Genomic DNA, 22,035 nt, shown 5'->3' on the forward strand with positions numbered 1-22,035 from the left:
TTTTTTTTTTTTTTTTTTGTTTTGCCTCTTGTTCTGTCCCCTCTCTGGGAGCGAGGCGGCGGCCCGGGGCGGGGGTCACCCCCACCCTCAGCGCCCGCCGCGGTGCCTGGCGCCCCAGCCCGCACCGTGGGGCCTCCTCTTGTCCCAAGCCGCGACACCGCCGTCACGCGGCAGCATGCGTGGCTTCTGGACTGTCAGGTCTCAGACCAAAGGTCTGCTCCGTGGGAACCGACACGCTGGAGGAAACCTTGAGAGTCTGAGAGGGGAGGGAGTTCCAGAAGAAGGCCAGGATGTCATTTTGAGGGAGTATGTGACCAGAACTCGTCCCGTTGCTTTTGGGGTTCTATGGGCTACACGTAGGAATCTTTGGTGGTGGCACCTGATGTTGGGGGATCCGGAGTCACACCCAGACCTGCCCCACAGGCCTCCTTTTACTTTTCTCTTCGGATTCATTATGTTTAAAAAGTGTCTCTTATCTCTATGATTGCATTTTCTTTTCTCTCTCTTTTCAAGCAGATGATGGGAGTCCAAGTATTAAGGTGACATGTGTTGCCCGTGCCCCCCTCCCCCCTGTGTTCTTATTCATTAACCTCTGATGTTGTTCCAGCGTATTGTGGGGGTACCAATGTTAAGGTCGGGTACGTTGCCCTCTCCCAGCCTCCCCCCTCGGGTCAGAGCCTCAAGTGCGCCCATCCCCCAGTCGGTGCGCACCCACCCCATTCCTAATGGAGGTGTATGCCCATCCCCTCCCCCCACCCGCCCGACACCCACCCGATGAAGGTGATTCCTCTGTGTCCACTTGGGTGTCCGTCGGTTCGTACCCATTTGCTGGTGAGCGCGAGCACGTGGTGCTCGTGTGTCCATTCTTGGGCTACCTGGCTTACTGGAACGGGTTCCAGCTCTGGCCAGGAGAACCACGAGAGGTGCCCTCTCACCGCTGCTCCTCCTAGCTGAATAGCACTCCGTGGTGTCCACGCGCCACATTTCATTTACGCACTCGTGGGTCGATGGGCACTCGGGTCGCTTCCAGGTCTTTGCGATTGTGACTTGTGCCCTGACTCTAACCCTAACCCTTACCCAGCCCCGTCTCCTCCTCGGCCCCTGCCTGACTGACTCCTTCCCGCCCGGCCTGTCACCTGTCACCGTCCTCTGCCCCTGCCTGACACGCTCCTCCCCGCCCGGGCCGTCACCGTCCTCGGCCCCTGCCTGACGGGGCTCCTCCGTCGCCTGGGCCTTCCAAGGGCTTGGTGTGGACGCTGGTTCCAGGACGCCCTCCCAGGAACCCGGTAGCAGGGCGGCCGCAGCGTCTCGCGCCACCCAACCGTCCGCCGGCCGGCGGCCGTCGCTAAGTGGCCTGCGGGGGACGTGCCCCACTGTGGGGCGGGCGCCCAGCCTGGTGTCTTCTCTGAGGCCCCGTGGCTGCTTTTCCCCCCCCGCAAGGGGAGAGCCGCGGAGGTGGGGACCGCCTCCTCGTGGGGACGTACACCCAGCTCTCCACGTCGGATTCCGGGGCTCTCTGTCCTGCCAGATGGCCCAGCTGGCCTGCGGGTCCTTAGAGTGGCAAAAACATCCGAAAACTGAGATTGAGGGTCCGGTGGTTGTCTGCACTTTTGTGCTGGGCACCTCAGGGAGGCCCGGGGCTGGCTGGACAACGCGGTCTGCTGGGCGGGGGGGGGGGGTTTGGAGGAGCAACTGATGCCCTTTGCACTTTGGGTAGCAAGTGTCTGAGGTGTCTCTGAGCCCTGCGCCATGTCGGGGGTGGGGGTGGGAGGTCGGGGGGGGTGGAGGAGCAGGAGGAGGAGGAGGAGGAGGAGGTGGGAAGGGCCGTGGCCTGCAGTCGTGTTCCCGGGGTGGCTTCTTCCACAGGCTGCTTGGCCTGGGCTCCCTGCACCTGGGCCTTTGGAGGACTGGCCCTGTGCTTGCCAACGCTTCCCCTGCAGGGACCCAGAGCTGGGAGGTTGCATCTCTCAGCCCTGGGTCGGGCAGAGCCCCAGCGGGCCATGCCCACAACCTCTCTCAGCACGGGTCCCCCAGAAGGCTCCTTTGGGACCAGGATTCTCTTGCGGGTGACTCTTTAAGGTCTGGCCCCTGGATGGAGGGGCACCAGGAGTAGAGGAGCAGGAAGGGGAAGGGGGTGGCCGTGCGAGGGGACACTTTCAGGCCAAGTCCCAGCTTCAGCCTGATCCTCCTGGGAACCCCGGGGTGTACGTCACACCTCCTGGTTGTCCCGCTCTGAGACAAGGAGCCGGGCTTCGCATTCCCCCAGCAGCCAGTCGTGGGCTGAGGACACCTGGGGCGTTGGGAACTCCCTGGCTTCTCCTTGGCTTAACATCTGGAGCTGCTGGGGAATCGTGCCGCCACACACACCCGAGTGCAGGTGTCTTCTGCACAGACTGCGGGCCTCGCTCTTCTGAATGCCGCTAGCTCGCCACCCACCCACGGGTGAACCTGGTCAGGGTACTTTCTCTCGGGGGCAGACTCTGATCCTGGCGGGCTACCGGTGTCTCTGTTTGCTCGTTTCTTTCTTCCATTTCGGGAAAGGCTTCCTTACTGGGTGTGGAAATCTCCTATGCCTTTCCTCGCCTATTCTGTCAGCTTTAAAATTCTCTTTCAGTTGCCACCCTCACAGATGGATTAGGAAACTCTTTCCGGTGCACTCATTAGTGAAATGACCTCAATGAAGCTGGAATCCAATATCTAATCGCCGATTTTTAGCGAGTCCACACGCCAGGGGGGTCGGGGTCCAATGCAGCCCCGGCCAGGCCCAGGCCCCTTGGACTGGGCCACAGGAGGACACAGAGGAGGGTCCCGGCCCCCACGGTCGCGTTGCCGGCAGTTCTCCAAGGGCTTGGGCGTTTTCCAGAGGTAGGAGATGGAGGGGACTGATTTCTTCAGCGCCCCACTAACCACGCCACCCCACCCATGGGACACATCCCTAGAGAGAGAGAGAGACGCCCCATACACTCGCTCCCCTCCCCCATGCGCTGTGCCCCAGCCCGGGCCCGGGGGAATAGGCGGCAGCCCACCCACAGGGTGGGGGGCGCAGCTGAAAGGGGTTGTCGGGGAGGGCGGCCCCTGCCTGGGGTCAAAGGGCGGGCGACCCGCGCGTGCCCAATCGGCGGCGGCGGCGGCGGCGGCGGCCACGAGCTGGGGGTGGGCCAGGCGAGGAGAGGAAGGGGGCTGGAAGGTCTCCACCTTGGCGAGTCCAGCCGTGGAGGCGCATCTTGTGTGAGTGTGAGTGAGTGAGTGTGAGTGTGAGTGTGTGTGTGTGTGTGTGTGTGTGTATAGAGAGACAGCCCCCCACCCCGGCCCGCCGCTCCCTGCCCGCCCCGCCCCACCCCGCCTGTCACCCCCGTCCCTCGGAGCCCGCCGGACCCGGCCGGTGAACTCAACAGGCCCGCCCGGTGCGGGTCAGCGCCGGCGCGGGGCCTGGGGCGGGAGGAGGCGGCGGGAAAGCGCAGAGAGGCTCGGCTTCTTGAGCGGGGCAGGGGCGCCCTCCGCCGTCTAGGGCCACACCACCCTGAACGCGCCCGATCTCGTCTGGTCTCGGAAGCTAAGCAGGGTCGGGCCTGGTTAGTACTTGGATGGGAGACCGCCTGGGAATACCGGGTGCCGTAGGCTTCTTTTTTTTTTTTTTTTTTTTTTGTTTTGCCTCTTGTTCTGTCCCCTCTCTGGGAGCGAGGCGGCGGCCCGGGGCGGGGGTCACCCCCACCCTCAGCGCCCGCCGCGGTGCCTGGCGCCCCAGCCCGCACCGTGGGGCCTCCTCTTGTCCCAAGCCGCGACACCGCCGTCACGCGGCAGCATGCGTGGCTTCTGGACTGTCAGGTCTCAGACCAAAGGTCTGCTCCGTGGGAACCGACACGCTGGAGGAAACCTTGAGAGTCTGAGAGGGGAGGGAGTTCCAGAAGAAGGCCAGGATGTCATTTTGAGGGAGTATGTGACCAGAACTCGTCCCGTTGCTTTTGGGGTTCTATGGGCTACACGTAGGAATCTTTGGTGGTGGCACCTGATGTTGGGGGATCCGGAGTCACACCCAGACCTGCCCCACAGGCCTCCTTTTACTTTTCTCTTCGGATTCATTATGTTTAAAAAGTGTCTCTTATCTCTATGATTGCATTTTCTTTTCTCTCTCTTTTCAAGCAGATGATGGGAGTCCAAGTATTAAGGTGACATGTGTTGCCCGTGCCCCCCTCCCCCCTGTGTTCTTATTCATTAACCTCTGATGTTGTTCCAGCGTATTGTGGGGGTACCAATGTTAAGGTCGGGTACGTTGCCCTCTCCCAGCCTCCCCCCTCGGGTCAGAGCCTCAAGTGCGCCCATCCCCCAGTCGGTGCGCACCCACCCCATTCCTAATGGAGGTGTATGCCCATCCCCTCCCCCCACCCGCCCGACACCCACCCGATGAAGGTGATTCCTCTGTGTCCACTTGGGTGTCCGTCGGTTCGTACCCATTTGCTGGTGAGCGCGAGCACGTGGTGCTCGTGTGTCCATTCTTGGGCTACCTGGCTTACTGGAACGGGTTCCAGCTCTGGCCAGGAGAACCACGAGAGGTGCCCTCTCACCGCTGCTCCTCCTAGCTGAATAGCACTCCGTGGTGTCCACGCGCCACATTTCATTTACGCACTCGTGGGTCGATGGGCACTCGGGTCGCTTCCAGGTCTTTGCGATTGTGACTTGTGCCCTGACTCTAACCCTAACCCTTACCCAGCCCCGTCTCCTCCTCGGCCCCTGCCTGACTGACTCCTTCCCGCCCGGCCTGTCACCTGTCACCGTCCTCTGCCCCTGCCTGACACGCTCCTCCCCACCCGGGCCGTCACCGTCCTCGGCCCCTGCCTGACGGGGCTCCTCCGTCGCCTGGGCCTTCCAAGGGCTTGGTGTGGACGCTGGTTCCAGGACGCCCTCCCAGGAACCCGGTAGCAGGGCGGCCGCAGCGTCTCGCGCCACCCAACCGTCCGCCGGCCGGCGGCCGTCGCTAAGTGGCCTGCGGGGGACGTGCCCCACTGTGGGGCGGGCGCCCAGCCTGGTGTCTTCTCTGAGGCCCCGTGGCTGCTTTTCCCCCCCCGCAAGGGGAGAGCCGCGGAGGTGGGGACCGCCTCCTCGTGGGGACGTACACCCAGCTCTCCACGTCGGATTCCGGGGCTCTCTGTCCTGCCAGATGGCCCAGCTGGCCTGCGGGTCCTTAGAGTGGCAAAAACATCCGAAAACTGAGATTGAGGGTCCGGTGGTTGTCTGCACTTTTGTGCTGGGCACCTCAGGGAGGCCCGGGGCTGGCTGGACAACGCGGTCTGCTGGGCGGGGGGGGGGGGTTTGGAGGAGCAACTGATGCCCTTTGCACTTTGGGTAGCAAGTGTCTGAGGTGTCTCTGAGCCCTGCGCCATGTCGGGGGTGGGGGTGGGAGGTCGGGGGGGGTGGAGGAGCAGGAGGAGGAGGAGGAGGAGGAGGTGGGAAGGGCCGTGGCCTGCAGTCGTGTTCCCGGGGTGGCTTCTTCCACAGGCTGCTTGGCCTGGGCTCCCTGCACCTGGGCCTTTGGAGGACTGGCCCTGTGCTTGCCAACGCTTCCCCTGCAGGGACCCAGAGCTGGGAGGTTGCATCTCTCAGCCCTGGGTCGGGCAGAGCCCCAGCGGGCCATGCCCACAACCTCTCTCAGCACGGGTCCCCCAGAAGGCTCCTTTGGGACCAGGATTCTCTTGCGGGTGACTCTTTAAGGTCTGGCCCCTGGATGGAGGGGCACCAGGAGTAGAGGAGCAGGAAGGGGAAGGGGGTGGCCGTGCGAGGGGACACTTTCAGGCCAAGTCCCAGCTTCAGCCTGATCCTCCTGGGAACCCCGGGGTGTACGTCACACCTCCTGGTTGTCCCGCTCTGAGACAAGGAGCCGGGCTTCGCATTCCCCCAGCAGCCAGTCGTGGGCTGAGGACACCTGGGGCGTTGGGAACTCCCTGGCTTCTCCTTGGCTTAACATCTGGAGCTGCTGGGGAATCGCGCCGCCACACACACCCGAGTGCAGGTGTCTTCTGCACAGACTGCGGGCCTCGCTCTTCTGAATGCCGCTAGCTCGCCACCCACCCACGGGTGAACCTGGTCAGGGTACTTTCTCTCGGGGGCAGACTCTGATCCTGGCGGGCTACCGGTGTCTCTGTTTGCTCGTTTCTTTCTTCCATTTCGGGAAAGGCTTCCTTACTGGGTGTGGAAATCTCCTATGCCTTTCCTCGCCTATTCTGTCAGCTTTAAAATTCTCTTTCAGTTGCCACCCTCACAGATGGATTAGGAAACTCTTTCCGGTGCACTCATTAGTGAAATGACCTCAATGAAGCTGGAATCCAATATCTAATCGCCGATTTTTAGCGAGTCCACACGCCAGGGGGGTCGGGGTCCAATGCAGCCCCGGCCAGGCCCAGGCCCCTTGGACTGGGCCACAGGAGGACACAGAGGAGGGTCCCGGCCCCCACGGTCGCGTTGCCGGCAGTTCTCCAAGGGCTTGGGCGTTTTCCAGAGGTAGGAGATGGAGGGGACTGATTTCTTCAGCGCCCCACTAACCACGCCACCCCACCCATGGGACACATCCCTAGAGAGAGAGAGAGACGCCCCATACACTCGCTCCCCTCCCCCATGCGCTGTGCCCCAGCCCGGGCCCGGGGGAATAGGCGGCAGCCCACCCACAGGGTGGGGGGCGCAGCTGAAAGGGGTTGTCGGGGAGGGCGGCCCCTGCCTGGGGTCAAAGGGCGGGCGACCCGCGCGTGCCCAATCGGCGGCGGCGGCGGCGGCGGCGGCCACGAGCTGGGGGTGGGCCAGGCGAGGAGAGGAAGGGGGCTGGAAGGTCTCCACCTTGGCGAGTCCAGCCGTGGAGGCGCATCTTGTGTGAGTGTGAGTGAGTGAGTGTGAGTGTGAGTGTGTGTGTGTGTGTGTGTGTGTGTATAGAGAGACAGCCCCCCACCCCGGCCCGCCGCTCCCTGCCCGCCCCGCCCCACCCCGCCTGTCACCCCCGTCCCTCGGAGCCCGCCGGACCCGGCCGGTGAACTCAACAGGCCCGCCCGGTGCGGGTCAGCGCCGGCGCGGGGCCTGGGGCGGGAGGAGGCGGCGGGAAAGCGCAGAGAGGCTCGGCTTCTTGAGCGGGGCAGGGGCGCCCTCCGCCGTCTAGGGCCACACCACCCTGAACGCGCCCGATCTCGTCTGGTCTCGGAAGCTAAGCAGGGTCGGGCCTGGTTAGTACTTGGATGGGAGACCGCCTGGGAATACCGGGTGCCGTAGGCTTCTTTTTTTTTTTTTTTTTTTTTTGTTTTGCCTCTTGTTCTGTCCCCTCTCTGGGAGCGAGGCGGCGGCCCGGGGCGGGGGTCACCCCCACCCTCAGCGCCCGCCGCGGTGCCTGGCGCCCCAGCCCGCACCGTGGGGCCTCCTCTTGTCCCAAGCCGCGACACCGCCGTCACGCGGCAGCATGCGTGGCTTCTGGACTGTCAGGTCTCAGACCAAAGGTCTGCTCCGTGGGAACCGACACGCTGGAGGAAACCTTGAGAGTCTGAGAGGGGAGGGAGTTCCAGAAGAAGGCCAGGATGTCATTTTGAGGGAGTATGTGACCAGAACTCGTCCCGTTGCTTTTGGGGTTCTATGGGCTACACGTAGGAATCTTTGGTGGTGGCACCTGATGTTGGGGGATCCGGAGTCACACCCAGACCTGCCCCACAGGCCTCCTTTTACTTTTCTCTTCGGATTCATTATGTTTAAAAAGTGTCTCTTATCTCTATGATTGCATTTTCTTTTCTCTCTCTTTTCAAGCAGATGATGGGAGTCCAAGTATTAAGGTGACATGTGTTGCCCGTGCCCCCCTCCCCCCTGTGTTCTTATTCATTAACCTCTGATGTTGTTCCAGCGTATTGTGGGGGTACCAATGTTAAGGTCGGGTACGTTGCCCTCTCCCAGCCTCCCCCCTCGGGTCAGAGCCTCAAGTGCGCCCATCCCCCAGTCGGTGCGCACCCACCCCATTCCTAATGGAGGTGTATGCCCATCCCCTCCCCCCACCCGCCCGACACCCACCCGATGAAGGTGATTCCTCTGTGTCCACTTGGGTGTCCGTCGGTTCGTACCCATTTGCTGGTGAGCGCGAGCACGTGGTGCTCGTGTGTCCATTCTTGGGCTACCTGGCTTACTGGAACGGGTTCCAGCTCTGGCCAGGAGAACCACGAGAGGTGCCCTCTCACCGCTGCTCCTCCTAGCTGAATAGCACTCCGTGGTGTCCACGCGCCACATTTCATTTACGCACTCGTGGGTCGATGGGCACTCGGGTCGCTTCCAGGTCTTTGCGATTGTGACTTGTGCCCTGACTCTAACCCTAACCCTTACCCAGCCCCGTCTCCTCCTCGGCCCCTGCCTGACTGACTCCTTCCCGCCCGGCCTGTCACCTGTCACCGTCCTCTGCCCCTGCCTGACACGCTCCTCCCCGCCCGGGCCGTCACCGTCCTCGGCCCCTGCCTGACGGGGCTCCTCCGTCGCCTGGGCCTTCCAAGGGCTTGGTGTGGACGCTGGTTCCAGGACGCCCTCCCAGGAACCCGGTAGCAGGGCGGCCGCAGCGTCTCGCGCCACCCAACCGTCCGCCGGCCGGCGGCCGTCGCTAAGTGGCCTGCGGGGGACGTGCCCCCACTGTGGGGCGGGCGCCCAGCCTGGTGTCTTCTCTGAGGCCCCGTGGCTGCTTTTCCCCCCCCCGCAAGGGGAGAGCCGCGGAGGTGGGGACCGCCTCCTCGTGGGGACGTACACCCAGCTCTCCACGTCGGATTCCGGGGCTCTCTGTCCTGCCAGATGGCCCAGCTGGCCTGCGGGTCCTTAGAGTGGCAAAAACATCCGAAAACTGAGATTGAGGGTCCGGTGGTTGTCTGCACTTTTGTGCTGGGCACCTCAGGGAGGCCCGGGGGCTGGCTGGACAACGCGGTCTGCTGGGCGGGGGGGGGGGTTTGGAGGAGCAACTGATGCCCTTTGCACTTTGGGTAGCAAGTGTCTGAGGTGTCTCTGAGCCCTGCGCCATGTCGGGGGTGGGGGTGGGAGGTCGGGGGGGGTGGAGGAGCAGGAGGAGGAGGAGGAGGAGGAGGTGGGAAGGGCCGTGGCCTGCAGTCGTGTTCCCGGGGTGGCTTCTTCCACAGGCTGCTTGGCCTGGGCTCCCTGCACCTGGGCCTTTGGAGGACTGGCCCTGTGCTTGCCAACGCTTCCCCTGCAGGGACCCAGAGCTGGGAGGTTGCATCTCTCAGCCCTGGGTCGGGCAGAGCCCCAGCGGGCCATGCCCACAACCTCTCTCAGCACGGGTCCCCCAGAAGGCTCCTTTGGGACCAGGATTCTCTTGCGGGTGACTCTTTAAGGTCTGGCCCCTGGATGGAGGGGCACCAGGAGTAGAGGAGCAGGAAGGGGAAGGGGGTGGCCGTGCGAGGGGACACTTTCAGGCCAAGTCCCAGCTTCAGCCTGATCCTCCTGGGAACCCCGGGGTGTACGTCACACCTCCTGGTTGTCCCGCTCTGAGACAAGGAGCCGGGCTTCGCATTCCCCCAGCAGCCAGTCGTGGGCTGAGGACACCTGGGGCGTTGGGAACTCCCTGGCTTCTCCTTGGCTTAACATCTGGAGCTGCTTGGGAATCGCGCCGCCACACACACCCGAGTGCAGGTGTCTTCTGCACAGACTGCGGGCCTCGCTCTTCTGAATGCCGCTAGCTCGCCACCCACCCACGGGTGAACCTGGTCAGGGTACTTTCTCTCGGGGGCAGACTCTGATCCTGGCGGGCTACCGGTGTCTCTGTTTGCTCGTTTCTTTCTTCCATTTCGGGAAAGGCTTCCTTACTGGGTGTGGAAATCTCCTATGCCTTTCCTCGCCTATTCTGTCAGCTTTAAAATTCTCTTTCAGTTGCCACCCTCACAGATGGATTAGGAAACTCTTTCCGGTGCACTCATTAGTGAAATGACCTCAATGAAGCTGGAATCCAATATCTAATCGCCGATTTTTAGCGAGTCCACACGCCAGGGGGGTCGGGGTCCAATGCAGCCCCGGCCAGGCCCAGGCCCCTTGGACTGGGCCACAGGAGGACACAGAGGAGGGTCCCGGCCCCCACGGTCGCGTTGCCGGCAGTTCTCCAAGGGCTTGGGCGTTTTCCAGAGGTAGGAGATGGAGGGGACTGATTTCTTCAGCGCCCCACTAACCACGCCACCCCACCCATGGGACACATCCCTAGAGAGAGAGAGAGACGCCCCATACACTCGCTCCCCTCCCCCATGCGCTGTGCCCCAGCCCGGGCCCGGGGGAATAGGCGGCAGCCCACCCACAGGGTGGGGGGCGCAGCTGAAAGGGGTTGTCGGGGAGGGCGGCCCCTGCCTGGGGTCAAAGGGCGGGCGACCCGCGCGTGCGCAATCGGCGGCGGCGGCGGGGGCGGCCACGAGCTGGGGGTGGGCCAGGCGAGGAGAGGAAGGGGGCTGGAAGGTCTCCACCTTGGCGAGTCCAGCCGTGGAGGCGCATCTTGTGTGAGTGTGAGTGAGTGAGTGTGAGTGTGAGTGTGTGTGTGTGTGTGTGTGTGTGTATAGAGAGACAGCCCCCCACCCCGGCCCGCCGCTCCCTGCCCGCCCCGCCCCACCCCGCCTGTCACCCCCGTCCCTCGGAGCCCGCCGGACCCGGCCGGTGAACTCAACAGGCCCGCCCGGTGCGGGTCAGCGCCGGCGCGGGGCCTGGGGCGGGAGGAGGCGGCGGGAAAGCGCAGAGAGGCTCGGCTTCTTGAGCGGGGCAGGGGCGCCCTCCGCCGTCTAGGGCCACACCACCCTGAACGCGCCCGATCTCGTCTGGTCTCGGAAGCTAAGCAGGGTCGGGCCTGGTTAGTACTTGGATGGGAGACCGCCTGGGAATACCGGGTGCCGTAGGCTTCTTTTTTTTTTTTTTTTTTTTTTGTTTTGCCTCTTGTTCTGTCCCCTCTCTGGGAGCGAGGCGGCGGCCCGGGGCGGGGGTCACCCCCACCCTCAGCGCCCGCCGCGGTGCCTGGCGCCCCAGCCCGCACCGTGGGGCCTCCTCTTGTCCCAAGCCGCGACACCGCCGTCACGCGGCAGCATGCGTGGCTTCTGGACTGTCAGGTCTCAGACCAAAGGTCTGCTCCGTGGGAACCGACACGCTGGAGGAAACCTTGAGAGTCTGAGAGGGGAGGGAGTTCCAGAAGAAGGCCAGGATGTCATTTTGAGGGAGTATGTGACCAGAACTCGTCCCGTTGCTTTTGGGGTTCTATGGGCTACACGTAGGAATCTTTGGTGGTGGCACCTGATGTTGGGGGATCCGGAGTCACACCCAGACCTGCCCCACAGGCCTCCTTTTACTTTTCTCTTCGGATTCATTATGTTTAAAAAGTGTCTCTTATCTCTATGATTGCATTTTCTTTTCTCTCTCTTTTCAAGCAGATGATGGGAGTCCAAGTATTAAGGTGACATGTGTTGCCCGTGCCCCCCTCCCCCCTGTGTTCTTATTCATTAACCTCTGATGTTGTTCCAGCGTATTGTGGGGGTACCAATGTTAAGGTCGGGTACGTTGCCCTCTCCCAGCCTCCCCCCTCGGGTCAGAGCCTCAAGTGCGCCCATCCCCCAGTCGGTGCGCACCCACCCCATTCCTAATGGAGGTGTATGCCCATCCCCTCCCCCCACCCGCCCGACACCCACCCGATGAAGGTGATTCCTCTGTGTCCACTTGGGTGTCCGTCGGTTCGTACCCATTTGCTGGTGAGCGCGAGCACGTGGTGCTCGTGTGTCCATTCTTGGGCTACCTGGCTTACTGGAACGGGTTCCAGCTCTGGCCAGGAGAACCACGAGAGGTGCCCTCTCACCGCTGCTCCTCCTAGCTGAATAGCACTCCGTGGTGTCCACGCGCCACATTTCATTTACGCACTCGTGGGTCGATGGGCACTCGGGTCGCTTCCAGGTCTTTGCGATTGTGACTTGTGCCCTGACTCTAACCCTAACCCTTACCCAGCCCCGTCTCCTCCTCGGCCCCTGCCTGACTGACTCCTTCCCGCCCGGCCTGTCACCTGTCACCGTCCTCTGCCCCTGCCTGACACGCTCCTCCCCGCCCGGGCCGTCACCGTCCTCGGCCCCTGCCTGACGGGGCTCCTCCGTCGCCTGGGCCTTCCAAGGGCTTGGTGTGGACGCTGGTTCCAGGACGCCCTCCCAGGAACCCGGTAGCAGGGCGGCCGCAGCGTCTCGCGCCACCCAACCGTCCGCCGGCCGGCGGCCGTCGCTAAGTGGCCTGCGGGGGACGTGCCCCCACTGTGGGGCGGGCGCCCAGCCTGGTGTCTTCTCTGAGGCCCCGTGGCTGCTTTTCCCCCCCCGCAAGGGGAGAGCCGCGGAGGTGGGGACCGCCTCCTCGTGGGGACGTACACCCAGCTCTCCACGTCGGATTCCGGGGCTCTCTGTCCTGCCAGATGGCCCAGCTGGCCTGCGGGTCCTTAGAGTGGCAAAAACATCCGAAAACTGAGATTGAGGGTCCGGTGGTTGTCTGCACTTTTGTGCTGGGCACCTCAGGGAGGCCCGGGGCTGGCTGGACAACGCGGTCTGCTGGGCGGGGGGGGGGGGTTTGGAGGAGCAACTGATGCCCTTTGCACTTTGGGTAGCAAGTGTCTGAGGTGTCTCTGAGCCCTGCGCCATGTCGGGGGTGGGGGTGGGAGGTCGGGGGGGGTGGAGGAGCAGGAGGAGGAGGAGGAGGTGGGAAGGGCCGTGGCCTGCAGTCGTGTTCCCGGGGTGGCTTCTTCCACAGGCTGCTTGGCCTGGGCTCCCTGCACCTGGGCCTTTGGAGGACTGGCCCTGTGCTTGCCAACGCTTCCCCTGCAGGGACCCAGAGCTGGGAGGTTGCATCTCTCAGCCCTGGGTCGGGCAGAGCCCCAGCGGGCCATGCCCACAACCTCTCTCAGCACGGGTCCCCCAGAAGGCTCCTTTGGGACCAGGATTCTCTTGCGGGTGACTCTTTAAGGTCTGGCCCCTGGATGGAGGGGCACCAGGAGTAGAGGAGCAGGAAGGGGAAGGGGGTGGCCGTGCGAGGGGACACTTTCAGGCCAAGTCCCAGCTTCAGCCTGATCCTCCTGGGAACCCCGGGGTGTACGTCACACCTCCTGGTTGTCCCGCTCTGAGACAAGGAGCCGGGCTTCGCATTCCCCCAGCAGCCAGTCGTGGGCTGAGGACACCTGGGGCGTTGGGAACTCCCTGGCTTCTCCTTGGCTTAACATCTGGAGCTGCTGGGGAATCGTGCCGCCACACACACCCGAGTGCAGGTGTCTTCTGCACAGACTGCGGGCCTCGCTCTTCTGAATGCCGCTAGCTCGCCACCCACCCACGGGTGAACCTGGTCAGGGTACTTTCTCTCGGGGGCAGACTCTGATCCTGGCGGGCTACCGGTGTCTCTGTTTGCTCGTTTCTTTCTTCCATTTCGGGAAAGGCTTCCTTACTGGGTGTGGAAATCTCCTATGCCTTTCCTCGCCTATTCTGTCAGCTTTAAAATTCTCTTTCAGTTGCCACCCTCACAGATGGATTAGGAAACTCTTTCCGGTGCACTCATTAGTGAAATGACCTCAATGAAGCTGGAATCCAATATCTAATCGCCGATTTTTAGCGAGTCCACACGCCAGGGGGGTCGGGGTCCAATGCAGCCCCGGCCAGGCCCAGGCCCCTTGGACTGGGCCACAGGAGGACACAGAGGAGGGTCCCGGCCCCCACGGTCGCGTTGCCGGCAGTTCTCCAAGGGCTTGGGCGTTTTCCAGAGGTAGGAGATGGAGGGGACTGATTTCTTCAGCGCCCCACTAACCACGCCACCCCACCCATGGGACACATCCCTAGAGAGAGAGAGAGACGCCCCATACACTCGCTCCCCTCCCCCATGCGCTGTGCCCCAGCCCGGGCCCGGGGGAATAGGCGGCAGCCCACCCACAGGGTGGGGGGCGCAGCTGAAAGGGGTTGTCGGGGAGGGCGGCCCCTGCCTGGGGTCAAAGGGCGGGCGACCCGCGCGTGCGCAATCGGCGGCGGCGGCGGGGGCGGCCACGAGCTGGGGGTGGGCCAGGCGAGGAGAGGAAGGGGGCTGGAAGGTCTCCACCTTGGCGAGTCCAGCCGTGGAGGCGCATCTTGTGTGAGTGTGAGTGAGTGAGTGTGAGTGTGAGTGTGTGTGTGTGTGTGTGTGTGTGTATAGAGAGACAGCCCCCCACCCCGGCCCGCCGCTCCCTGCCCGCCCCGCCCCACCCCGCCTGTCACCCCCGTCCCTCGGAGCCCGCCGGACCCGGCCGGTGAACTCAACAGGCCCGCCCGGTGCGGGTCAGCGCCGGCGCGGGGCCTGGGGCGGGAGGAGGCGGCGGGAAAGCGCAGAGAGGCTCGGCTTCTTGAGCGGGGCAGGGGCGCCCTCCGCCGTCTAGGGCCACACCACCCTGAACGCGCCCGATCTCGTCTGGTCTCGGAAGCTAAGCAGGGTCGGGCCTGGTTAGTACTTGGATGGGAGACCGCCTGGGAATACCGGGTGCCGTAGGCTTCTTCTTTTTTTTTTTTTTTTTTTGTTTTGCCTCTTGTTCTGTCCCCTCTCTGGGAGCGAGGCGGCGGCCCGGGGCGGGGGTCACCCCCACCCTCAGCGCCCGCCGCGGTGCCTGGCGCCCCAGCCCGCACCGTGGGGCCTCCTCTTGTCCCAAGCCGCGACACCGCCGTCACGCGGCAGCATGCGTGGCTTCTGGACTGTCAGGTCTCAGACCAAAGGTCTGCTCCGTGGGAACCGACACGCTGGAGGAAACCTTGAGAGTCTGAGAGGGGAGGGAGTTCCAGAAGAAGGCCAGGATGTCATTTTGAGGGAGTATGTGACCAGAACTCGTCCCGTTGCTTTTGGGGTTCTATGGGCTACACGTAGGAATCTTTGGTGGTGGCACCTGATGTTGGGGGATCCGGAGTCACACCCAGACCTGCCCCACAGGCCTCCTTTTACTTTTCTCTTCGGATTCATTATGTTTAAAAAGTGTCTCTTATCTCTATGATTGCATTTTCTTTTCTCTCTCTTTTCAAGCAGATGATGGGAGTCCAAGTATTAAGGTGACATGTGTTGCCCGTGCCCCCCTCCCCCCTGTGTTCTTATTCATTAACCTCTGATGTTGTTCCAGCGTATTGTGGGGGTACCAATGTTAAGGTCGGGTACGTTGCCCTCTCCCAGCCTCCCCCCTCGGGTCAGAGCCTCAAGTGCGCCCATCCCCCAGTCGGTGCGCACCCACCCCATTCCTAATGGAGGTGTATGCCCATCCCCTCCCCCCACCCGCCCGACACCCACCCGATGAAGGTGATTCCTCTGTGTCCACTTGGGTGTCCGTCGGTTCGTACCCATTTGCTGGTGAGCGCGAGCACGTGGTGCTCGTGTGTCCATTCTTGGGCTACCTGGCTTACTGGAACGGGTTCCAGCTCTGGCCAGGAGAACCACGAGAGGTGCCCTCTCACCGCTGCTCCTCCTAGCTGAATAGCACTCCGTGGTGTCCACGCGCCACATTTCATTTACGCACTCGTGGGTCGATGGGCACTCGGGTCGCTTCCAGGTCTTTGCGATTGTGACTTGTGCCCTGACTCTAACCCTAACCCTTACCCAGCCCCGTCTCCTCCTCGGCCCCTGCCTGACTGACTCCTTCCCGCCCGGCCTGTCACCTGTCACCGTCCTCTGCCCCTGCCTGACACGCTCCTCCCCGCCCGGGCCGTCACCGTCCTCGGCCCCTGCCTGACGGGGCTCCTCCGTCGCCTGGGCCTTCCAAGGGCTTGGTGTGGACGCTGGTTCCAGGACGCCCTCCCAGGAACCCGGTAGCAGGGCGGCCGCAGCGTCTCGCGCCACCCAACCGTCCGCCGGCCGGCGGCCGTCGCTAAGTGGCCTGCGGGGGACGTGCCCCCACTGTGGGGCGGGCACCCAGCCTGGTGTCTTCTCTGAGGCCCCGTGGCTGCTTTTCCCCCCCCGCAAGGGGAGAGCCGCGGAGGTGGGGACCGCCTCCTCGTGGGGACGTACACCCAGCTCTCCACGTCGGATTCCGGGGCTCTCTGTCCTGCCAGATGGCCCAGCTGGCCTGCGGGTCCTTAGAGTGGCAAAAACATCCGAAAACTGAGATTGAGGGTCCGGTGGTTGTCTGCACTTTTGTGCTGGGCACCTCAGGGAGGCCCGGGGCTGGCTGGACAACGCGGTCTGCTGGGCGGGGGGGGGGGGTTTGGAGGAGCAACTGATGCCCTTTGCACTTTGGGTAGCAAGTGTCTGAGGTGTCTCTGAGCCCTGCGCCATGTCGGGGGTGGGGGTGGGAGGTCGGGGGGGGTGGAGGAGCAGGAGGAGGAGGAGGAGGTGGGAAGGGCCGTGGCCTGCAGTCGTGTTCCCGGGGTGGCTTCTTCCACAGGCTGCTTGGCCTGGGCTCCCTGCACCTGGGCCTTTGGAGGACTGGCCCTGTGCTTGCCAACGCTTCCCCTGCAGGGACCCAGAGCTGGGAGGTTGCATCTCTCAGCCCTGGGTCGGGCAGAGCCCCAGCGGGCCATGCCCACAACCTCTCTCAGCACGGGTCCCCCAGAAGGCTCCTTTGGGACCAGGATTCTCTTGCGGGTGACTCTTTAAGGTCTGGCCCCTGGATGGAGGGGCACCAGGAGTAGAGGAGCAGGAAGGGGAAGGGGGTGGCCGTGCGAGGGGACACTTTCAGGCCAAGTCCCAGCTTCAGCCTGATCCTCCTGGGAACCCCGGGGTGTACGTCACACCTCCTGGTTGTCCCGCTCTGAGACAAGGAGCCGGGCTTCGCATTCCCCCAGCAGCCAGTCGTGGGCTGAGGACACCTGGGGCGTTGGGAACTCCCTGGCTTCTCCTTGGCTTAACATCTGGAGCTGCTTGTGAATCGCGCCGCCACACACACCCGAGTGCAGGTGTCTTCTGCACAGACTGCGGGCCTCGCTCTTCTGAATGCCGCTAGCTCGCCACCCACCCACGGGTGAACCTGGTCAGGGTACTTTCTCTCGGGGGCAGACTCTGATCCTGGCGGGCTACCGGTGTCTCTGTTTGCTCGTTTCTTTCTTCCATTTCGGGAAAGGCTTCCTTACTGGGTGTGGAAATCTCCTATGCCTTTCCTCGCCTATTCTGTCAGCTTTAAAATTCTCTTTCAGTTGCCACCCTCACAGATGGATTAGGAAACTCTTTCCGGTGCACTCATTAGTGAAATGACCTCAATGAAGCTGGAATCCAATATCTAATCGCCGATTTTTAGCGAGTCCACACGCCAGGGGGGTCGGGGTCCAATGCAGCCCCGGCCAGGCCCAGGCCCCTTGGACTGGGCCACAGGAGGACACAGAGGAGGGTCCCGGCCCCCACGGTCGCGTTGCCGGCAGTTCTCCAAGGGCTTGGGCGTTTTCCAGAGGTAGGAGATGGAGGGGACTGATTTCTTCAGCGCCCCACTAACCACGCCACCCCACCCATGGGACACATCCCTAGAGAGAGAGAGAGACGCCCCATACACTCGCTCCCCTCCCCCATGCGCTGTGCCCCAGCCCGGGCCCGGGGGAATAGGCGGCAGCCCACCCACAGGGTGGGGGGCGCAGCTGAAAGGGGTTGTCGGGGAGGGCGGCCCCTGCCTGGGGTCAAAGGGCGGGCGACCCGCGCGTGCGCAATCGGCGGCGGCGGCGGGGGCGGCCACGAGCTGGGGGTGGGCCAGGCGAGGAGAGGAAGGGGGCTGGAAGGTCTCCACCTTGGCGAGTCCAGCCGTGGAGGCGCATCTTGTGTGAGTGTGAGTGAGTGAGTGTGAGTGTGAGTGTGTGTGTGTGTGTGTGTGTGTGTATAGAGAGACAGCCCCCCACCCCGGCCCGCCGCTCCCTGCCCGCCCCGCCCCACCCCGCCTGTCACCCCCGTCCCTCGGAGCCCGCCGGACCCGGCCGGTGAACTCAACAGGCCCGCCCGGTGCGGGTCAGCGCCGGCGCGGGGCCTGGGGCGGGAGGAGGCGGCGGGAAAGCGCAGAGAGGCTCGGCTTCTTGAGCGGGGCAGGGGCGCCCTCCGCCGTCTAGGGCCACACCACCCTGAACGCGCCCGATCTCGTCTGGTCTCGGAAGCTAAGCAGGGTCGGGCCTGGTTAGTACTTGGATGGGAGACCGCCTGGGAATACCGGGTGCCGTAGGCTTCTTCTTTTTTTTTTTTTTTTTTTGTTTTGCCTCTTGTTCTGTCCCCTCTCTGGGAGCGAGGCGGCGGCCCGGGGCGGGGGTCACCCCCACCCTCAGCGCCCGCCGCGGTGCCTGGCGCCCCAGCCCGCACCGTGGGGCCTCCTCTTGTCCCAAGCCGCGACACCGCCGTCACGCGGCAGCATGCGTGGCTTCTGGACTGTCAGGTCTCAGACCAAAGGTCTGCTCCGTGGGAACCGACACGCTGGAGGAAACCTTGAGAGTCTGAGAGGGGAGGGAGTTCCAGAAGAAGGCCAGGATGTCATTTTGAGGGAGTATGTGACCAGAACTCGTCCCGTTGCTTTTGGGGTTCTATGGGCTACACGTAGGAATCTTTGGTGGTGGCACCTGATGTTGGGGGATCCGGAGTCACACCCAGACCTGCCCCACAGGCCTCCTTTTACTTTTCTCTTCGGATTCATTATGTTTAAAAAGTGTCTCTTATCTCTATGATTGCATTTTCTTTTCTCTCTCTTTTCAAGCAGATGATGGGAGTCCAAGTATTAAGGTGACATGTGTTGCCCGTGCCCCCCTCCCCCCTGTGTTCTTATTCATTAACCTCTGATGTTGTTCCAGCGTATTGTGGGGGTACCAATGTTAAGGTCGGGTACGTTGCCCTCTCCCAGCCTCCCCCCTCGGGTCAGAGCCTCAAGTGCGCCCATCCCCCAGTCGGTGCGCACCCACCCCATTCCTAATGGAGGTGTATGCCCATCCCCTCCCCCCACCCGCCCGACACCCACCCGATGAAGGTGATTCCTCTGTGTCCACTTGGGTGTCCGTCGGTTCGTACCCATTTGCTGGTGAGCGCGAGCACGTGGTGCTCGTGTGTCCATTCTTGGGCTACCTGGCTTACTGGAACGGGTTCCAGCTCTGGCCAGGAGAACCACGAGAGGTGCCCTCTCACCGCTGCTCCTCCTAGCTGAATAGCACTCCGTGGTGTCCACGCGCCACATTTCATTTACGCACTCGTGGGTCGATGGGCACTCGGGTCGCTTCCAGGTCTTTGCGATTGTGACTTGTGCCCTGACTCTAACCCTAACCCTTACCCAGCCCCGTCTCCTCCTCGGCCCCTGCCTGACTGACTCCTTCCCGCCCGGCCTGTCACCTGTCACCGTCCTCTGCCCCTGCCTGACACGCTCCTCCCCGCCCGGGCCGTCACCGTCCTCGGCCCCTGCCTGACGGGGCTCCTCCGTCGCCTGGGCCTTCCAAGGGCTTGGTGTGGACGCTGGTTCCAGGACGCCCTCCCAGGAACCCGGTAGCAGGGCGGCCGCAGCGTCTCGCGCCACCCAACCGTCCGCCGGCCGGCGGCCGTCGCTAAGTGGCCTGCGGGGGACGTGCCCCCACTGTGGGGCGGGCGCCCAGCCTGGTGTCTTCTCTGAGGCCCCGTGGCTGCTTTTCCCCCCCCCGCAAGGGGAGAGCCGCGGAGGTGGGGACCGCCTCCTCGTGGGGACGTACACCCAGCTCTCCACGTCGGATTCCGGGGCTCTCTGTCCTGCCAGAAGGCCCAGCTGGCCTGCGGGTCCTTAGAGTGGCAAAAACATCCGAAAACTGAGATTGAGGGTCCGGTGGTTGTCTGCACTTTTGTGCTGGGCACCCCAGGGAGGCCCGGGGGCTGGCTGGACAACGCGGTCTGCTGGGCGGGGGGGGGTTTGGAGGAGCAACTGATGCCCTTTGCACTTTGGGTAGCAAGTGTCTGAGGTGTCTCTGAGCCCTGCGCCATGTCGGGGGTGGGGGTGGGAGGTCGGGGGGGGGGTGGAGGAGCAGGAGGAGGAGGAGGAGGAGGAGGTGGGAAGGGCCGTGGCCTGCAGTCGTGTTCCCGGGGTGGCTTCTTCCACAGGCTGCTTGGCCTGGGCTCCCTGCACCTGGGCCTTTGGAGGACTGGCCCTGTGCTTGCCAACGCTTCCCCTGCAGGGACCCAGAGCTGGGAGGTTGCATCTCTCAGCCCTGGGTCGGGCAGAGCCCCAGCGGGCCATGCCCACAACCTCTCTCAGCACGGGTCCCCCAGAAGGCTCCTTTGGGACCAGGATTCTCTTGCGGGTGACTCTTTAAGGTCTGGCCCCTGGATGGAGGGGCACCAGGAGTAGAGGAGCAGGAAGGGGAAGGGGGTGGCCGTGCGAGGGGACACTTTCAGGCCAAGTCCCAGCTTCAGCCTGATCCTCCTGGGAACCCCGGGGTGTACGTCACACCTCCTGGTTGTCCCGCTCTGAGACAAGGAGCCGGGCTTCGCATTCCCCCAGCAGCCAGTCGTGGGCTGAGGACACCTGGGGCGTTGGGAACTCCCTGGCTTCTCCTTGGCTTAACATCTGGAGCTGCTTGTGAATCGCGCCGCCACACACACCCGAGTGCAGGTGTCTTCTGCACAGACTGCGGGCCTCGCTCTTCTGAATGCCGCTAGCTCGCCACCCACCCACGGGTGAACCTGGTCAGGGTACTTTCTCTCGGGGGCAGACTCTGATCCTGGCGGGCTACCGGTGTCTCTGTTTGCTCGTTTCTTTCTTCCATTTCGGGAAAGGCTTCCTTACTGGGTGTGGAAATCTCCTATGCCTTTCCTCGCCTATTCTGTCAGCTTTAAAATTCTCTTTCAGTTGCCACCCTCACAGATGGATTAGGAAACTCTTTCCGGTGCACTCATTAGTGAAATGACCTCAATGAAGCTGGAATCCAATATCTAATCGCCGATTTTTAGCGAGTCCACACGCCAGGGGGGTCGGGGTCCAATGCAGCCCCGGCCAGGCCCAGGCCCCTTGGACTGGGCCACAGGAGGACACAGAGGAGGGTCCCGGCCCCCACGGTCGCGTTGCCGGCAGTTCTCCAAGGGCTTGGGCGTTTTCCAGAGGTAGGAGATGGAGGGGACTGATTTCTTCAGCGCCCCACTAACCACGCCACCCCACCCATGGGACACATCCCTAGAGAGAGAGAGAGACGCCCCATACACTCGCTCCCCTCCCCCATGCGCTGTGCCCCAGCCCGGGCCCGGGGGAATAGGCGGCAGCCCACCCACAGGGTGGGGGGCGCAGCTGAAAGGGGTTGTCGGGGAGGGCGGCCCCTGCCTGGGGTCAAAGGGCGGGCGACCCGCGCGTGCGCAATCGGCGGCGGCGGCGGGGGCGGCCACGAGCTGGGGGTGGGCCAGGCGAGGAGAGGAAGGGGGCTGGAAGGTCTCCACCTTGGCGAGTCCAGCCGTGGAGGCGCATCTTGTGTGAGTGTGAGTGAGTGAGTGTGAGTGTGAGTGTGTGTGTGTGTGTGTGTGTGTGTATAGAGAGACAGCCCCCCACCCCGGCCCGCCGCTCCCTGCCCTCCCCGCCCCACCCCGCCTGTCACCCCCGTCCCTCGGAGCCCGCCGGACCCGGCCGGTGAACTCAACAGGCCCGCCCGGTGCGGGTCAGCGCTGGCGCGGGGCCTGGGGCGGGAGGAGGCGGCGGGAAAGCGCAGAGAGGCTCGGCTTCTTGAGCGGGGCAGGGGCGCCCTCCGCCGTCTAGGGCCACACCACCCTGAACGCGCCCGATCTCGTCTGGTCTCGGAAGCTAAGCAGGGTCGGGCCTGGTTAGTACTTGGATGGGAGACCGCCTGGGAATACCGGGTGCCGTAGGCTTCTTCTTTTTTTTTTTTTTTTTTTGTTTTGCCTCTTGTTCTGTCCCCTCTCTGGGAGCGAGGCGGCGGCCCGGGGCGGGGGTCACCCCCACCCTCAGCGCCCGCCGCGGTGCCTGGCGCCCCAGCCCGCACCGTGGGGCCTCCTCTTGTCCCAAGCCGCGACACCGCCGTCACGCGGCAGCATGCGTGGCTTCTGGACTGTCAGGTCTCAGACCAAAGGTCTGCTCCGTGGGAACCGACACGCTGGAGGAAACCTTGAGAGTCTGAGAGGGGAGGGAGTTCCAGAAGAAGGCCAGGA

At 63.6% G+C, this 22,035-nt stretch overlaps 6 non-coding genes across 6 annotated transcripts; all 6 read left to right on the plus strand.

The window, feature by feature from the left end:
* The first annotated feature begins 3,502 nt into the window (after nucleotides 1-3,502).
* Nucleotides 3,503-3,621, plus strand: LOC142871069 (5S ribosomal RNA). Its single transcript, XR_012919407.1, has one exon. It is a non-coding gene; the product is annotated as a 5S ribosomal RNA (ribosomal RNA).
* Nucleotides 3,622-7,129: 3,508 nt separating this feature from the next.
* LOC142871081 (5S ribosomal RNA) lies at nucleotides 7,130-7,248 on the plus strand. Its single transcript, XR_012919408.1, has one exon. It is a non-coding gene; the product is annotated as a 5S ribosomal RNA (ribosomal RNA).
* A 3,507-nt stretch (nucleotides 7,249-10,755) lies between these two features.
* Nucleotides 10,756-10,874, plus strand: LOC142871092 (5S ribosomal RNA). The gene has a single exon (XR_012919409.1). It is a non-coding gene; the product is annotated as a 5S ribosomal RNA (ribosomal RNA).
* Nucleotides 10,875-14,374: 3,500 nt separating this feature from the next.
* LOC142871104 (5S ribosomal RNA) lies at nucleotides 14,375-14,493 on the plus strand. Its single transcript, XR_012919410.1, has one exon. It is a non-coding gene; the product is annotated as a 5S ribosomal RNA (ribosomal RNA).
* A 3,500-nt stretch (nucleotides 14,494-17,993) lies between these two features.
* Nucleotides 17,994-18,112, plus strand: LOC142871115 (5S ribosomal RNA). The gene has a single exon (XR_012919411.1). It is a non-coding gene; the product is annotated as a 5S ribosomal RNA (ribosomal RNA).
* Nucleotides 18,113-21,619: 3,507 nt separating this feature from the next.
* On the plus strand, nucleotides 21,620-21,738 carry LOC142871126 (5S ribosomal RNA). The gene has a single exon (XR_012919413.1). It is a non-coding gene; the product is annotated as a 5S ribosomal RNA (ribosomal RNA).
* The last annotated feature ends 297 nt before the right edge of the window (nucleotides 21,739-22,035 follow it).

Source organism: Microcebus murinus, chromosome 5, assembly GCF_040939455.1.
Source record: "Microcebus murinus isolate Inina chromosome 5, M.murinus_Inina_mat1.0, whole genome shotgun sequence".
Taxonomy (NCBI): Eukaryota; Metazoa; Chordata; class Mammalia; order Primates; family Cheirogaleidae; genus Microcebus; species Microcebus murinus.